We start from the raw sequence: 15,220 nt of genomic DNA on the forward strand, positions 1-15,220 counted from the left end.
TTTTCCCAGCTCCAGGCATAGATTAAATTTTTATAGGTCACTAGTAGCAAGATGATGACTATAAATGTCTAACCTCAAGCTATAGGAATGTGAATCTTTCAACATTTAATCCACTTCATTATTCTCCTTGGGATGATAAGATAACTTGGCCTGGAGGAATTTTTATTATTTTTCAGGAAATGTAGGCAACCCATGATCAATACCATAGAAACAAAAGCCATTGAGAAACAATAATTAACCAGGGAGGAAAATAAGGTTTTGGCCTAGCACCAAGAATTTAACCAAAAACAAAAAACGAAAACAAAAACTAAGAACATTTATGATAAAATAAAAAGTAGACAACTCTTAAGGTTTTACATGCTATTTAGCTACTTCTCCCTTTCTGATAACTCCCCATTTTTCAGTGTGATACTCCTACAAAAATCATTACTATGCTGCTATGACTAATTCCATAACTATTCTCAAATAATGCCAGTTGACTATTAAACCATGACTGTGGCCTAATTCTTAACTGATTGACAGCCAAAGAAAGGTCATCGGTCACAAAAATGCCCACTAAAATCCTGGAAAAAAAAATCACTTAACATGCACTGAATCTTTTGGTGGCTTACATTTATGGTTGTTTCTTTTTTAAAAAAATTCAAAGGCCATGAATGCAGATAGATTTCAGTTGTCCTTGTGTTTCTTGCCTGAAAGAATCCTTTAAGTGCTCTTGAAATGGTTGGATGAGTAGCAGAAACAATTGCATCTTTTCAACCCTGGCCACAGCAGTTCTAAGATTTTGATGAGTAAAAAGAATTGGACAGATTTTAAGTCAGTAGTGGCCCTCCAATTTCTAAAGTTCTTCCAGAGTACAAACTATGTCGCTTGTACTCTTCTGGCATGGATTTGCTCATTTGCAGGAAAACCATATTTTGCACCACATCCTCACATATTGATATGTTGAGGAAATAAACAGCAAACATCACTTCCCATCCATCTGCTTAGCTTGTTAGAAAGATGAACACCCAGTGTTCAGATGTTTTGCACTCAGGTTTGAAATTCCACACTCAGCATAATTTTCTTTTACTTTTCAAGACATATTTTAATCCAATAAGAGGAAATTCTGGTCCTCTGTTGAAAGCAAGAGACATCAATAAAATAGAATAAAATAGAAGGGCCAGCCACATTGGACGTTGTCAGATACATATACAATTTGGTTTCTGTTGAGATTCTAGACACATAAGCCACAATTTTGACAAAAGACAATTTTTTTCCATTTTTCTTATACGCAAATCTAGCCATTACCATTACATAGTGATAACACAAAGCAAAGTACCAGATGAAATACTAAAATGAGAGTAAGTCACTTAATCTATTATTTCTAACAAACTGCTTTCAGAAGATCGTTTACACTCATTCATTCATACCCAGAATTACACAAGTTCTTCTAGGGTTGCAAATATTTTAAAAGTGTGAAGCAAAGCAAAAGAGTCAAAGGAACAAGCAAAAACCTTGCAGCCACAGTGCCCAGTGGAAACTGAGCCAAACGCTCTTGCATAAAGAGCAAGGAGAACAGAAAGTGCATGCAGCCCTAGGTCTATCCCTTCCGGATATTTTTGTTTCCTCTTCTATTTGGAATTCCAACTCTTCAGGGGGCAGTTTGCCCTTCTCTCCTGCTTTTGATTTCCTCCTCACACCATAAAAGATGGAATTGGCGATCTTGAAATTATATCAGTGGGAGAGAAAACGGCAACGAAGCAGATGCACAGCAGAGAAACTCTAAGTTATACCTAACACAAACCCTCGGGGGCCTAGGCAACATAATATTTTTATATCAGTGTTGATTTTCTTTGTGTGGTTATAAAATGAATATATTCTAAATCTTTTACTTTTTCATAATGACATGAAGAACCTCAGATGAAGGAGTACAGGCTCATCTACAGTTTGATAAAATTTAACTTATCAAACTTTGTCATGGAGCAACAACAGTTCCTAGAAACACCAAAATGATCTTGTGGGGTCCCTCATGATGGTCTAATGAAGAAGCAAAGAATGAGAAAATGCAGAGTTCTGAACAGGAAAGGGTTCCTAAAGATGTCTATAGTCCAGTGCTTCTCAGGCCGTAATGCACACTCAGATCACAAGGGAATCTCATTATAATGCAGATTCTGATTCAGGAGGTCTCGAGTGGAGGGGCCATTCTGCACTCCAGCTCCTGCGTGATGCCGGGGCTACAACTCTATGGATGACATCTTGAGGGGTGAGTGTCTAGTAGACCACCCCCCGGGAAGCGAGAAAATCAAACCAGAAAACTATTTAACAGCAATTATTTGTTAAATAATCACCATGAATCAGATCTCATAAACATTGCAAGGAAACAGATGAAGTGTAGAAAGATAAACAGGTGCGTATCACGCCAAAAAAGTAAACTCTTACAAATCAACTCCCATTTATTATGGACTTATTCTGTGTAAGGCAACGTTGCATGAGGAATAAAGGATTAAAATAGAAGCAAAGAGATAGTCTCTACTCTCAAACTGCTTACATCCAGTCCTCTAGCTCGTCGGTTCTCAGCTTTCCCTTCAAATATAGTACATACACCTCTTAGGGAGCATCTCTTTGATCTCAGGATTACTGATTACGGGGTTGGATGCCCTGCTTCCTGCCTGTTCTGAGATCTTGTTCTACCAGTTGTCCCTCACTTTCCTCGAATGTCCTCTCAGCCTCCTTGCCTTCTGGCTACTTACGATCCCTAGCATGAGCTTCTCTATCCTCTACTGTCACGCCTCTAAGCCAATGGGTACCCAGTTCTCCATCCAAGGCAGAGTCTTCTTTCCTAAGATCAAGTCCTCATTTGAACTTGCCTACTGGACATCTTCTCCTGGCATATACAGCTTAACTGAATTTATTATCATATCTCCAGAAGGTTCTTCTCTTTTTTTTTTTCTTATTTCCCAGAATCCAGCCTTTCTTCTGCATCTCACAGCTACAGTTTAGTCTCGTAACTGGCCTCCCTGCCACCTGTCTCTCTCCACTCTGTCCATAATCCATATATGTGCCAAAATTCTCTTCCCATGAAATAAATCTGAATATGTCAGTACTTTTCTTATATATTTCAGCGCTCTGAAAGCTAAATGTACAAACTGCTTAGCTCCACATGGCAGATAAGGACCCTGACAAGCCGGCCCCCAGCTATCATTGTAATCTTCTTTCCCACCCTCCAAACCACATGCACACAACATATGCTGAAGCTCCACCACTCAGTTCAGCAGTCACCGACAACATCACGCCCTCTTACAACTCTGCCTCTGCACGTCTTGCTCCCTCTGCCTGAAATATCCTTCCCTCCTTCGCTGCCCGGAAAATTGCAGTGCCTTCTTTAAGATGTAACCCAGTCTCCATGAAGCCTTTTCTGCTGGAATTAGATATTTCTTCTTCTTCTTCTGAGAGCCTACAGCAAGAACTCCGTTCTTCACCAGATCAGAGAGTGCTACTCGCATCTGTTTTCTCCACGGACACGAGAATTCATTGAGATCAGACAATGCCTTCACTCTTCTCGTTACCAGTGCCAGGCAGAGTGCCTGGTAAAGCAAACATTCAGTAAATATTTATTGAATGACTAAATGGATGTAAAACAGAAACTAATAATGCAAAAACTGCAGATGACAAATGACTGGTACACATTAAAGGGGTTATAAGCACCCAGAGGAAGGAGTGTTTGCTGTGTATAATTAATTGCTAAAATGCATGTAATGTGACCTTCAGAACGGATATTCAAGGGCAGCCTCATGCAGGAAACGAAGTGTGCATTGGGTCTTGAAGGAGGTGCCCTCAATAGACAAGAGTGGGGGGCATTACCTACCTGTAAAGAAGTCGGTGGGGGGTAGGGGGAGGAATATGGGAAGTTATAAGCTGTCTGCAATAAGAGTGGATGGTATTTTTAAAAGAGAAATAAGAGGTAAAGTTGAACAAAGGACACAAGAAAGGAGGGGGTAGGTATCAAACTTCAGAGGATATTGGCTGGACTGTGGTAGGGTCTAGGGCTGTGGGTGGCATGTCACACCCCCCTTTGATACCAAATCACATTTATTATCAAGACTTGTTGCTAGTTTCTTAATATCATTCTTGCAGCAATACCCAATCCTTCTTTCTGGCTCTGCCTTTATATACCTGCAGTCACAAACTCACTCCGTAATCAACTTCATTATAATGGAAACTAATTTAAAGTTATCTTCGCTCCCCTTTCTCAAAACTTATCACCACACCTACAGTATCTCTTCATTGGGCCTTCTGTCCTCCATTCTTTCTGCTTTTTGTTCCTGCTCCTAAAACATGGAAACCCTATGGAGATTTGAGCAGAGCTGAGGAATGCTGACTCAGACGCTGCATTTCCAGCCACTCAGTTGACTGTCCTGGTGGCGAAGACTAATGCTGTGAGCAGAGCTCCCACAAAACCCCACTTCCGTCTCAGTGCCTAAAAAGCTATCTTGGTCTTAGAAATCACAGCATTCACTCTACTAAATTAAAGCTCCAAAGGCAGCTTGCAAATTGCTAATGACACCAGACAAGAGAAAGAGAATAGCCATTATCAATTATTCCTGCATTCCTGATCATTCATTTTTGGGGCTAGATGCAGCCGAAAGCAAGCCCTGTAGAAACATGGCACATGAAGAGTCAACTTTAAGGCATAAATAATTATCACACTGTGCAAAAGAGTGTCCAGATGCAATTTGCTCTCTTTAAAAAAAAAAAAAAAAAAAAAAACTTGGCTGGAAAACTGCCATTTCAAAACAAGGCAATTTTCTTTCAAAGTAAAAGGACTGAATTCACCTTTAGGATAGACTGTTCCTTTGATTTGGGATAATTGCTTCAAGTGGCCCCTTCAAGTGACATGAATATAAAGGAAGTCCCCACCCATCATTGTCCCTGGGGAAAACTGTGAAGTAAACTGAGTGCAGGTGTTTTCAACTGAGAAAATAAGTGTTCTGTTTAGTAATATAAACCATGGTGTACAGCTTTATAGCCAGGTTTGTTCCTTTCAGGGAATGTTTCTCTTACTGTACTGTTTGATGCAGACAACCTGTCGCTGTTCACGTGAAGATGTGACCATGCACATGTATGGGTGTGTTTTCTTGACTACTCAAAGGAGACAAGTTGGACAAAGTGAGAGAAAGGTCACACCAGCCCGGTCTTGATCTCATGATGGATGAGACACCGTGAAAAAAAAAAAAAAACTGGACTGGGAAATCTCAGGGAAACGTAGACTGGATTTTTGAGGCCCTTTGTGTAGAATTGTTTGACTGAAACCAGCAGAAAGAACTAATGTAACATGTAGATTTTAGATTTAGTTTATAGTTGTTTTTCTGTTGGAATTTGAGGACCTGGTCACACTCACCTGAGGGGTGGGGCTTGAGTTTCTTCCCAAGAGAGCACTTGGGAATCATCTTTGTCAGGAAGATGGAAGATACTATCTGAGACCAGAAATAAGGCCTGAGGAAATGAACCTTACTTAGTCTGAAGAAAGAGAAGCTCTTTGGTCATTTTGGGATACCTGCAGATGGGAACTGAACGCCCTAGAGAACTCAGAGCATTCCAGGAGGTATGAGAGAGGAGAGGCTGGGAGGGTGGGCAGTAATGCAGTCAGGAGGGGATTTTGAGGGTGGTCCTGGTCCTGGTCTGTGGACTCTGAGGGCAATCCCATGTAGTCACAGCTACATGCTAGTATCTAGAATGTATTTCCTTCTCATTGCTCCCTGGCTTTAGTAAAGCCTTATGAAAATTTCCAACTTGTTTTCAGCTATGTTTCATGGGGAATTTGAAGAATGATCCTAGAACACACTGAGGAAAGGGGTAAAGGAAGGACCAGCACTCCTCTCCCCTGACTGAGGCCATGGTGGAGGTCAGCAATGTCACCTGGAAAGACCAGTTACCCTGCACCGTAAGAGCACCTGCCTCTATACTATGGATTGACAGAGAAGTCAGAAAGGAAGAAAGTACTAGAAGACTTCTTCTAAATATCTGGGGAGCAATTAGAGGAGCCTACGTTCCTACATTGGTGGGGCAAAGTCATTATAATTTGCATATGAATAAAACGTAGTCTAATTCTAGACACACAGGCCAATGAGGGCTAGGCATACGAACAAAATTAGAGAATTTCTGTTATTTTTTTCTGATTCTAAAACGTATGCATGCTCATTGCTGAGAAATTAGAAAATAAAGTTTCCAAAAAGAAAATTAAAATAACCCACAATCTCTACCAAGAGATAACCAGAGATAACCATAGTTACTGCCGCAGAAGTTTATAATCTATTTTCTTGATCAATCATTTACCTCTGGGTTAAAAGAAATCCAAAGCTATTTTCCAAAAAAATTCTTTGCCCCACCCGTAGATATTCTTTTGATTCACTCTAAGAGAAAAATTCTTGACCAAGGGTGTTCGGAGGCACCTGTAATCCAGTAATTCCCCTATATTGCCCAAAATCTACTCTAATGGACCCACAGAACCACATGTCTAAACTATATCCTATTTTCTCATTTGACTTGGTGACATTGACATTTTCTGGGTTATTAAATGATTTTTTAAAACATCATCTGTAACAGTAGCATGTTAACCATTTGCAAATATCTCATAACTTATCTGGATATCCAGCTTAGTTTCAGTTTTCCATCATTATAGTGAAAACAGCCAAGAGCATCTTTGTACATAAATCTTTTGTCAAGGCAGTTAGAGGAGCACTTGGGTGGCACAGTCAGTTAAGCATCTGACTCTTGATTTCCACTTAAGTCACCATCTCAGGGTCATGAGATGGAGCCCCACACCCAGCTCCAGATTGCGCATGGAGTCTGCTTGAGATTCTTTCTCTCCCTCTGCCACTCCTCACCCACACATTCTCTAGACTCTCTAAAAATAATACTTTTTTAAAAAAGACAACTACAGAGTGGAAGAGAGGAAAAGCAAGATATGGGCTGCTATAGCAAAGGGTCCTTAACACCCAAGGTGACACCCAGGATGAAAGGTGAAGCCCTCACCAAGAGGCAGAGAGCTACATGGGAGAGAAGAAATAGGAGTAAGATGAACAAACTCTGCTCACTTCTCAATTTTATTTAAGGGCAATATTGCCCTCAGCTTGTGAGGTATCAGATACCCACCAACAGTGTCACCTAATTCTATAAATTCTCTATTATTCAGCATAGCCAGGAAATGGTATATCTATCTTGATTAATAATATATTCTGGTTAATAGAGTTTTGTCACCAATGACTAATTTACTACTGCTGCTAGTAAATAAAGTTTATTAGCAATAAAGCTAAGATGAATAAAATTTACATTTTTGTCAGTAATTCTAAGGATTTATCAAAATCTACCCATTAATTCATTCATTTCCCAAATATTTATTGAAGATCTATAATTATGTAGGGTGCTATATTAGGTGCTTTTATGTCAATGATCCACTATTTATTCATATCATTATGTATTTTAATCTGTCTGACGTTACACACGATTTGAGGGGGCCATGTCATGGCAGAGGGTAAAAGTCATAATTTACAGAGAATCAGGCTATTAAAATTATTTAAAAATCAAAGAGACTACTTTATAAAGTTGCCAAATGTGTAATCTAAATGGACCTAATGTTATATTATTTTTAAAATTCATCTCTCCTCAAAGCTAATAGTGTGAAACAGAGCCAACATCTAAGTGAAAATCTGTGGCAGATTTAATATTTTTAATGACATAGGTCATATATAAGAAATAGCACAACTCTTTTATTTTCCATAAAACAATTTAACTCCACATCCCCCTCCTGCCTGCATGGTGGGAAATACAACTTGAGCCATTCTAAGGGCTCCCCAGTATTGGGCCGAGTCGCAGGGTCTTTCAGAGTTCCAAGGCATCATGAGTCCCTTGGGGATCACCGGCCACCTGGGCAGAGTTGTTGGTGCTGAGACACCCTCTGTCTCAGCCTACACAGTCTCTCTAGGTCCATTGCTCCCTGCTTCTGAGGGCACTTGGGACTGAGCAAGGCCATCATCGCTCCAGGCCCACACCACCTGTCCCTCCGGCAGCCTCTGAGACTGTGTTTCACCTCAAGGTACAGACTGGCAGTAAGCTATCTGGCCCTTTGTGCCAGGCCCCAGAGATCCGCTCTCCTTCTATAACCCCAAAGGGTATCCCTTTGGAGTCTCAGATCTCTGCAGGTTTCCCTGAAAGCAGTCAGTCCTCCTCAGTGGGGTTCATTAGCAAGTACAAGTGCGATTTCAAAGCTATCTGTGTGTCATCTCCTTGAATTTCACTCATTCTTCACCACAACCCTGTAACTTAGGCCTTATCCCAAACCTACAGGTAAGGAAACTGAAGCTCAGCAAGTTCAGGTAAGTTGTCAGAGATCACACAGCCGGTGAGCCAGCGCCGCGATGCTCTCAATCTTACATTTCTGTATCTTCTAATAACTCTTCTCATTCGTTTAAAAAGACAGAAAAATTGAGACACTAAGAGTTTAGGTGGTTTATTTTGGGGCACGCAATCCCATGTTCCTCTAGTTAAACATTTTTAAAAAATCATAGGATTTAAGCTCATAAGCACATAAAATTTAAGTGAGACATCACCATAGTAGTGGTAAGAATTTTAATGCAGCCAGACTTGTCAAGAGAAGACGGACTTATCAAAAGGACCAAAATGCACGACTTAAAAAAAAAAATTTATTACTATTTAGCAGATGTCTTCCTAGTAGTTTCCATGGGCAAAATTCTGTGTTCGGTGCTCGAGAGATAAGGAGACGGCACCCCTGTCTTCCCAGAGCCTATCAGCAATGGAAGACCCCCAGGTATACAAATAGATCGGGGAAGTGAATGAAGCCAGGCAGGAGGAATGCTGAGAGTGGCACAGTGTAGGCTGAGCGTGGACACAGCCAGCTTCAAGTTTCCAAACCAGAGTGTAGGAGCGTGGGTATCAAGGCAAACAGTGTGGGTGACCCCGCCTTTCTCCTCCTCCCAGAGGATGAGAATGCTGGAAGCTCAGCTGTTGCAGAATGTAAACCATACGATTGCCCAGAGTTACTGACTTGCCTAAAGCCATAAAAAAAAAAAAAAAAATTTTTATGAGTTATTTTTCACTTCTTTTTCTGCCAGGATCAAGTATCAGCATTGTTATATTCAGAAACACACCACTTTTAACACACTGAAGAAGAGCTGGCCCAACCCCGGGTAGGCATAAAACAGTTGTCAGAGGCAGGAAGTCTCCCAGACTCCAGCCCCGAGCTACAGCAGAGTAAATTTGAGACATTCAACAGATTTCTAATGCACTGAGATGCCTGAACTAGCCTTCATATTTACTAGTAAAGAGACAAAGAATGTTGTTTTGACAGAGCCAAAAAGAGATTTCAGGCAGATTTGGAATACTCACTCAGATGAGTTTTTCTAAACTCATCTAAAAATCTAAAAATTTTTAAAATCACTGCTCAGAATCTTAAAACTACTGCAAAGATTTCTCCTCCATCCCTGAGCTCCGTTAGGTCCCTGACGGGGCTTGATACTACTAGAACCAATCCTTATACTCCATCTGCCCCCCACCATTTGTTGAATTCTTTACCAAAGAGAAAAAAATGTCAAGAGACTCCAGTTGCTTGGGTTTTAGATTTTGACGGACTCCTACCCCATCGGGGGCCAAGATCTCCATTTTCTTTGTCTTTGACTTTTCAGGAGACCCAGAGAATGAAATCCAATACTTTTGTCTGCATCTGCTGCTAAAAGCCTTTTTTCCCTGGCCATGCCACAGCTCCCCCGAGGCTCATTAAGCACATTTACATTTGGCTCTTAAAATCCTAAATAGCCCATTTCACGCCTAGCAATGGTGTATTGATGAAAGAAGCACTCAGTGATGGCCTGTAGGATGAGAGGGAGGACTCTTCTGGACTCTAGATAGCTCCCACAGAGGATTTGTACATGCTGCTAAGGACTTAAACAGAATCACGCGAGCAAGAGACTACTGTCAGGAAGACACATGCACGCAGACTCCATCGTTACATACTGTCAAGTACACCCGTTCGCGTGCACACAAAATGGCAAGGGCCTAACATTTAGTGGAAATGCACAGAGATGTTTAAAGGCGAGCGAGGGGGAGAGGAGGAGAGTGAAAACGAAGCACAGGGAGAGGGGGGGAAAGTAGAGAAAACAGGAAGGAGTATGTGTAGGAGGAGAACATGCCTTGGATTTTAGTGTAAATCTTCCCCTCAGAGTTGTAAGGATAAAAATGAGGAAATAGGGTAAGGGAACTAGTAGAGGCATGTGAATCCTGTTTCCACCGGATGGTGGTGAGCGAGAATGCCTGGAACATGGAAGGCAAGGAAGGGTCCAGAGGGTTCAAATCACCGTGAGATTCAGGAAGAGACACCTGGGAAAGAACAGGAGCCCCAACGGTTGGATCTTGACAATCTTTCCACTTCCGCCTACACTTAATGCCCCAAAGTGATATTTTTTTCTGTGACTTCATACCCCCCCGCAGGGGACTCAGCACACAACAGAAAGTGACCCATCGCTCCTCCTAGCTTCCTCAAGAGACATTCAACTCCACACAGTTTCCTCAAGGATAAGCAAGAATCAATTCTCCATGGTGGGGGCTTAAGATAGAAATGAGATCTTTCCTTTTTCTTCGTATACTTTTTTTGTATTGTTTTTAAAATAAAAGTAATAGACCTATAAGAGTACATTTCAAAATCAGTAGGGGTTGCCTGCACATTTGCAGATAATTTACATTTCGGTTTTCTTCATTATATTTTTTCTGTACGACCAAACTATCAATAAAAATGTTTTCATGGGTACAGTAAAGGAACAGGGCCGTCCACTGTCTCACCCGTACCTCCCTCTGCTATGCATGTAAGCTGATTATAATTTTACATCAGTTGAACTTCCTATTACAGAATAGATATGTTCCCAAAGACAAATGCATAAATCAACCTTTTGCCAACTGAACCTTATTTTCAATGTGCCGAGAGCATTTGCTATTTACAGAAACATTTCATGAAATCCTCCTATAAAAGTGAATAATCTACCTTTCTGTACATAAAGCTGCAGTTGGTGCCACTGTTAAAATGGAGTCGACGTGTGCAGCGTAGAGAATCGATTATGAGGGCAGGTTCTGGAGTTAGACCACCTGGGTGGGAATCCCAGGCTTGTCACCTCCTCCGTATATGTGCCCCAGTAAGCTATTTAACTTCCTTGCCTTCCCATCTGTAGAAGGGACTCAACTATTCATCTGTAGAGTATCAGCAACTTTTTCCTGATGTCTAAGTGAGGATTAAAAGACATGATCTACTTAAATCACTTATGAGACTGCACGTAGTAAACAATCAGTGTGACCTATTATCCCTCGTGTTATTTCTAGGACTTTTATTGTTCTGGTCATGCTGTTACTAATATAGCCCCTGGGAAGGCAGTGAAGCAGTCTATCTTCTTCCTCCACCTAGATGGAGAGCCCATGAGGGGCAAGACTGGTCTCATTCCAGGCTCTATGCCAGCTCTAGGGCTAGGATGGAGGCACAAGGACATTCGAAAATGACTATGGGAAATCTTAATTAGTTGTAGCCACCATGTAACTAACGCATGGGGCCTAGCAGCGCGCCTGGACGGAGTAGGGGCCCAACAAAAGCGAGCAAGTGAATGAACGAATGAATGCACATAAATATGGGGCACCCCCTAGAGATCCTAAAAGGTAATATGTCGTATTTTCCTTTCATTAAACCCTAATCTTATTTTTCCTAACAAGGCCTTTAGGAAATCTAGGGCCGTCAAAGCTTCAGCTAAGTGAGGAAAGGCAAGAGTGTAATTAGCAAGCCAAAAACAGATGATGTTTTCAGTAAGGTTTATGTCTTGTTAAAAGGAAACAATTTGTACCATCCTCACTAAACACACCTCATCTATCACTCTTCCCAGCCCCACTCTCCCCAGGGCTCTCAGCGAGGCTCGCCCTCTACAGTTCTCCACGGGTAGCCAACACGCTTTAAATGTTTGCCAACTGACAGTGAAGCCTGGACTTTGAAATTGGCCTCCCCCCATGACATCTACTGCCAAGGGGTGGCCCCAGCCAAAGCATGTATTTTATAAGATGTGCCCCCCAAATCCAGTGATTCCCACATTAATAAAGTCTTGGGCTGCCAAGGCCACAGTTTCCACATTAGTTGAAATTATCAAGGTTAAGCCAGGCCCTTGATGTTGCTTTTATTGACCTGATTATTTTGTGCACATGGTGCCTGTGTGTAAATTGTTGAGACTGTTAGTTATAACTCTCCTTAAGGTGTATTCTTCAGGCAGCCAGTGTTGGAAACAGTGGGGCTCCTTAGAAGTGGGGCTTGAGAGGGTGGGGAGCAGACCTTGAGAGGGGAGAACCAGGCGTGGTCAGCTCCGCCCCCCCAGGGAGCGCACCAAGGGAGGCAAATCCATCCCCTTCTCCATTTTACAGAGGAGACTAAAACACCATAGGGGGGTAGGGGAGATCTCTTCTCCAAGGACAGCTGACGGCATGCAACCATGACGGCATGCAGATCTCACCCCGACCTGTGCCCCCTCTTACTTTCCTCAGCTCCATGTCGGAGTATTATTACCCGGAAGAAACCAGGAGGAGCTGAGAGGAGAGCTAAGAGGAGGACACTTCCAGGGTCACTTATACTCAGCTGGGCTTTGACAAGATTAATTTGTACCTGTGTTACCAGTGGGAGCCAATATTTATCGAGCAGCCACCACACGCAACACTCAGTGCTAGGTGAGATGGTAGGCAGTCCGGTCCCCGTCTTCAAGGGCCTTAAGAAACGGTCTCTGGTTCGGAGGCAAACACACGGAGACGATCACGTTTCGCGTTGATCACAATCTACTTATGGCCTCTTTTCAAGGGTTACCTCACTTCATCTTCAGAGCATTCCCAGCAGAGGAGAACACGGAGTCTCCGAGAGATGAAGGCGCTTGCTGCCACATAACGAGTTAGTCAAGTGACCGTTTTTCAACTTAAAATCTCTGACCTTGGAGCCTATACACTTCTAACCTGGATTAGCTTCCTAGAGCTGCCATGACAAGTACCACAAACTAGGTGGCTTAAACTATAGAAATGTATTCTTTCAAGTTCTAACTTCTAGTGCAAAACCCTGGTGGCAGCCCTTCCAAGGGCTGTGAGGAAGAATCCGTTCTCTGCCTCTCTTGTAGCTTCTGGTGACAGCAGACAACCTTTGGTCTTTCTTGGCTTATAGCTAGATTACTCCAACCTCTGGCTCTGTCTTCACATAGTTTTCTCTCAGTGCATCTGTGTTCAAATTTTCTCTCTTGGCTAAGGACACGAGTCATATTGGAGTAGGCCCAGCCTAATGATTTCATCTTACGCTGATTAAATCTGCAAAGACCCTATTTCCAAAAAAGATCCCATTTGTCAATACTGAAGGTTAGAACTTCAACACATCTTTTTTTAGTGGGACACAACTCAGCCCTCAACCACCACTACACCATGTGCTTCCCATAATCCAAATTTTGGAAAATATCTCCCATCAAACCCTTTCAAGGAGATATTTTTGTACTCCTTGCATATTCTTTTTTATTTAACAAACATGAGATCCCATCCCATCATTTACATCAGCAACTAAACAATTTATATTATATGTATTATATAATATATAATATATAATATATAATATATATATATATATATATATATATATATATATATATATACAATCTCCTCTCTGACCCAGGACAGTAGGATCCAGACCTCTGAATCTAGTAGTAATTATTTATTTTAAATTATCTATATAGTCCTGAGCTTCCTTTTGCACCTAGTTAACTTTCTAAAGCAGATTTAGTGCAAAGCTACTATAGGATATCTAGAAGCAAATCATATAGAGAATTCTAGAGTAGCCCACAAGAAAAGATTCTGGTGGGTCCACTCACAACACTTTATAGGTGATTAATACGAGGCATAGAGCCTAAGCCCTGTCCGAAGTCATGTGGCTCATTACGGTAGCAGGTTGACTGGCCTGCAGCCCGAATCTCTTTTCGGAACTCCTAGGGCTGCTGGTCACCTGTCCGTTCCAGACGTGCCCAGAGATGCTCCTGGTACCTTGCACTGTTTCGGAACTCCAAAGAGGTGGGTATATGCACCCAGGGGCACATTCACGTCCCGGGATAAGCAGGCTCCTAGGCCTCGTGCTTTCTGAAATCTCTCCTTTGACTGGTGAAGCTGAGCCACATCGGTCTGGGTAGCTCGAATATTCTAAGCGCCAATGTTTCGATGTCAGTCCCAGGAGCCCACTTTCACTCTAGAAGCCTCCTCGATAAATGACACCTCAACAGCACTTCCTTTCTTCATTCCTTTCAGTTTGACAATTCAGATATGAAAACATTTGCCAAAGTGTAAAGTAAAAGACTCCAACGAGAAAAATTACACAGGCTCACCTTGGAGACTAGGATTCTCTCCAGTTAGGCCCAGTTGGCAGTGTCTGATCAGGAGGCTGAGGGGTGGAGACCCTCGGTGACCATCACACTGAGATTTCCCGGGCCAGGGCAGCAGGGAGGAGAAGCATGTTCTCTCCAAGACTCTCCAGAAAAAGCAGGGTGTGGCCTGGAGCAATTTCATTGTCCAGCTTTATGAATAATTCTCTTTCCCAAGTGGCCTTTCCACCAAGGGCTTGTTTAAAGAAATCAATAATGCAAAGCCCTAGTGTGCAACACCACGTGACCCTAGTTAATGGTCACTTGATGGATTAATTTAGATAAAAACGTCTATCTCTATGGTTCTCTTTGGAGAAGCAAAATCCCAGTCCCGTCGTACCTCATATTCAGAATTCTGTCCTTGTAGGGGTCAGGATGGCGGATATATTTATGCTCAGTAGTAAACTGGGATAGGAGATATGAGGAGGATCAAGCAACTGGGGTCTCACAGGTCTTGATCCGACACTCAGCCTGGTAATGCTCCTCCTCTGCCACCTGAAGAGTGAGCAATCTACTCCGGGGTGGACAGGATGTAGGAGAGTAGCTTTGGGTCGCTCTCCTGATGGAAAGTCCCTCCCAGTCCTTCTCCTCCTGAAGAACACCTGCTCGCCCCTGATGCTTGGTCTCCCGAGGCCCCCCAAATGCTCCCACGGCTTGCAAATGACTCTTCCAGCACTTGTGGGTCATCTCTTCCCAGCGAGTGAGGTGGGGAGCCTGTTAGGAAGCGGGGGGCTGAGTGGGTAAAGGGCAGCGAGGGGGAGTAAAGGAAGCAACATGCA

General features: G+C 42.4%; 1 long non-coding RNA gene across 1 annotated transcript in view; it reads right to left on the minus strand.

Annotated features, from left to right (window-relative positions):
• Positions 1 to 8,555: 8,555 nt before the first annotated feature.
• Positions 8,556 to 15,220, minus strand: part of LOC140612138 (uncharacterized) — a 40,727-nt gene continuing 34,062 nt past the window's right edge. Inside the window, exon 3 of the long non-coding RNA XR_012013453.1 lies at positions 8,556 to 9,044. This is a non-coding gene — a long non-coding RNA (uncharacterized lncRNA). The remainder of the gene's footprint in view (positions 9,045 to 15,220) is intronic.

Source organism: Canis lupus, chromosome 20 (assembly GCF_048164855.1).
Source record: "Canis lupus baileyi chromosome 20, mCanLup2.hap1, whole genome shotgun sequence".
NCBI lineage: Eukaryota > Metazoa > Chordata > Mammalia > Carnivora > Canidae > Canis > Canis lupus.